This window comes from Notamacropus eugenii, chromosome 1, assembly GCF_028372415.1.
Source record: "Notamacropus eugenii isolate mMacEug1 chromosome 1, mMacEug1.pri_v2, whole genome shotgun sequence".
In the NCBI taxonomy this organism is placed as follows: Eukaryota; Metazoa; Chordata; class Mammalia; order Diprotodontia; family Macropodidae; genus Notamacropus; species Notamacropus eugenii.
The window spans coordinates 165193225-165197099 of NC_092872.1; the positions used below are offsets into that span (position 1 = coordinate 165193225).

General features: G+C 40.0%; 1 pseudogene; it reads left to right on the forward strand.

The window, feature by feature from the left end:
• The first annotated feature begins 522 nt into the window (after positions 1-522).
• Positions 523-1643, forward strand: LOC140509727 (creatine kinase B-type pseudogene; annotated as a pseudogene).
• The last annotated feature ends 2232 nt before the right edge of the window (positions 1644-3875 follow it).

The window sequence follows — 3875 nt, forward strand, 5'->3', positions numbered from 1 at the left end:
AAATTACTTGCCTTCTCAATGAGGGAGGAAAAAGAGAGAGGTAGAGAATTTGGAACTCAAAATTTGAAAAAACAAAGACTATTAAAATTATTTTTACATATAATTGGGAAAAATAAAATAATTAATAAGATAAAAAAAGAATTAACTTCAACTAATTCTGGCATTACTACATGACTAAGGAGTTGAGTCTAATGTCAGCTGACCTCCCTATATGGCAATTAGATGGAATTTTGTTCAAGAAAGAGATGAATAATTTTTCATAAATTCTCATGAGTTTATATGTTCATGGAGGAATTCATTGTTTATGTTCAGCTAAAGGAAGAGTGGGAATATTTTCAGGCATTAGTGATTACAATGAGTACTTTAGGAATGATAGTAGTACATTACAAATACAGTATGAGTTAACAGTGTAGCTTGGTAGCCAAGAGAAGTTAATATGATTTGAAGGTACATTAAGAGAAACATAGAGAGCACAGCAGTGGCAACAGCAGCATCCTCCAAACCTCTCAATAATCTGCCATCATGCCATTCTCCAATAGCCACAACATGCTGAAGTTCTGCTACCTGCTGAGGTGGAAAATTCTGACCTTTCCTCTCCCAACAACCACATGGATAAGGTATGCTAGAGCTCTATGAAAAACTTCAGGATAAGGTTACCTCAAGTAGCTTCACCCTATATGAGGTTATTCAGACCCGTGTGGACAACCCAGGGCACCCATTCATTTTGACTGTGGGCCTTGTGGCTGGACATGAAGAGAGCTATGAGATGTTCAAGGAACTGTTCGATCCTATCACTGAAGACCAACATGGAGGCTACAAACCTTCAGATGAGCATAAGACTGATCTTAATCCTGACAATCTACAGGGTGGTATTGACCTGGATCCTAACTATGAGCTGAATTCTTGTGTTTGAACTGGCTGAAGCATTGAAGAATTCTGCCTGCCCCCACAATGGAACCCCAGGTGAGCATAGAGAAGCTCTCTGTGGAAGCTGTGGCCAGCCTGGAAGGTGACCTGAATGGGAGGAACTGTGCTTTGAAGAACTTGACCGAGCAGGAACAGTGGCAGTTGGTTGGTGACTCCTTCCTCTTTGACAAGCCTGTCTCTCCACTCCTCTTGGTGTCTGGCATGACCTGAGATTGGCTTGATGGCAGGGGCTTTTGCTACAATGACAGCAAGACCTTCCTGGTATGGATCAATGAGGAAGATGACCTGAGGGTCATCTCTATGCAGAAGGGAGGTAACATGAAGGTGTTCACGTGTTTCTTCACGAGGCTCACCCAGACTGACATTCCTTTTAAGACCAAGCCCCCACCTGGGCTATATCCTGACATGCTCCTCCAACCTCTGTGTTCTCATTAAACTTTCCCATCTGGGCAAGCATGAAGCTGAAGAAGTGGAAGAAGCTGAGACTGCAGAAGAGGAGGACAGAGGGTATGGACACAGCCACTGTGGGTGGTGTCTCTGACATCTCCAGTGCTGACTTACTGGGCTTCTCAGAAGTAGAACTGGTGTAGATGGTGGTGGATGGTGTGAAATTGCTTATTGAGATGGAAAAGTGTTTAGAAAAGGGCCAGTCAATTGATGGCCTTATGCCAGCCCAAAAACGAGCTGCTGCCTCCCCTAAATTCTGTGCCTCCTAATTTATTGGATGGATGGACAGTGATCATCCTTCCCCCTTGTGGCACCTGGGGGGTGGGGTAGCCCACCTAATCATGCCGTAAAGTCTTCCTCCCACACTTCAGTGTTAGAGTTTTATTTTTGATGGCTGAGATGTTACTGAAAGCTGAAATAATGTTTTGGCCTAAAAAAAAAAAGAAAATCATTGAGTCCAAAAGACTCTGTCCTCCATCCTGGTCAGACCACATCCAGAACATTGTGTTTCATTCATGGTGTCTTTTTTTGTGTGGTGAACTGGAGTACATTGTAGAGGGTTTAACCAGGATGAGTATGGTCAGTGAGAAATTGATAATGCATTTGGGAATATTTAGCCCCTTCCAAAAGAAATCTTGATCATACTAACTAGCAGCCTTTCAGTATATGAGAAGCAGGTGGAAGTAGGTTTAGATTTGCTTTACTTCAGCCCAGAGGCAGGATTTGGAGTAATGATCTTGATTTGAGGAAAAACTCTCTAACAATGAAAATGAATGTCCACTTGTTGGGTATAATGTTAATAGAGTTCTTGGTTAGGTATGGATTGGATTAGATGTCTGAATTCCCTTTAACTCTGAGATCATACGATTCTGTTGAATAATACAGAGAATAATTACACAGGAAGTAATACCTTGCTTTATGCAAAGAATGTGCTCTTAAAAAGTTGTACATCTTTATAAACTGAACACTGTTTTTAAAGGCACTAGAAGGGTTTACTATTTAAAGAAACTCTATAGTGGATTCTTTCACAAAGAGCCATTTTCCAATGTGAATAATCACTCCCTACCCCTAGCCCAATTTATCTTTTTAAGTATAAATCTGTTATTTAAAACAATTTTCAGTTTGTTCAAAACAGGATGCACCTGTACTGGCAAATCTTCCACTAATTTGTGCTTTGTATTATCAACTACTATACAGCATTTTGACTTAGATTAATTTATACATCAGACACATGTCCCAGTTGTAAAATATTGATCACACCTTGAACCTATGATGAATGTGTCAATTTCGTGCTGGTCCAATAGCACATGGATATTCTCTAGGGAATAGATGAGCTTCACCATTGCCAGTTGGATTCAGACAAATGACTAAAGTGTACATACCCAAAGGCCTTCTGCCTTCAAACAAGTGTCAAACAGCATAAACCAGGGATTGTGTTTCTCTGCAAAACTTGTTCTCTATTTTCTGGAAGGCTAGTTCTGAACTTTTTTGAAGAAGGGTACAAATGAGTCAAATAAATAAATAACCTTCTGTATTCAATATGCAATTCTAGTGTCACCTGAGTCCATGTGACTTTTCATTAGTTAATGTGATGACTTTGGACTCCCCAAACCCTTGTACAGCTGTAATATCAGGAAAATTATTTTTATTCCCTGAAGCATCCTATGATGGTTTCTCCTAACAATTCCACAGAGAATTATCCTGCTTAATAGAGATAAGTGTAACTATTAATTACAATTCCCTTGCAACTTGAAAGAGTCCCTTCTGTATGTGTTAGAGTTAGTGATATCTCCACAGAGGAGGATTCTGAAGTGAAAGTTGACATTCCTTTAATTTATGATGACATTCACCCTCTGCTGGATTTATTGTACCGATTTTGGGTGAGAACCAAACCCCGACCATTCCAATGGGCTACTACAGTTCTACAAAGCATTCCAAGAACTGGAGCTCTATTGGGCATTTTAGTAATGGTGATTTGTTCTCATTCTCCAAATTAGAAAATGTTGCTTGATTGTCATTGAATGAAAAATGTTTGAGCTCGTTGTTGAATACCAAACATGTTTAATGAGGCAGCGGAACAGGGACTGGATTCATAGTTGTGGAATTGGACCTGTGTGACCTAGGTTCTTAATCTCTATGGGCTTCAGTTCCTCCCTTGTGAAAAGGGAGAGTTGGTTTGTGGGAATTCCTTCCAGCTCTGTATCTGTGATCCTTTGATAGTTTTGAAGGAAATTTATAAGTTACAGAGTATTCAGAGGAAGTTCGCCAGGGTGATGAAGGTCTTAGAGCTCATGGTACCTTGAGGAACAGTTAAGGGAACATGGAATGTGTAGCATAGGGAAAACGTGGGATATGATAATTGTCTTGAAATATCTGAAGAGTTGTCATGTGAAGGAGTTTAATTTGTTGTGTTCATCCTTAGAGGGCAGAAAACAAGAGCAGTGGGTGGAAGTGGTGAAGCAGCAAATTTAGAAAATTTCAACTTAATATCAGTTAAGACT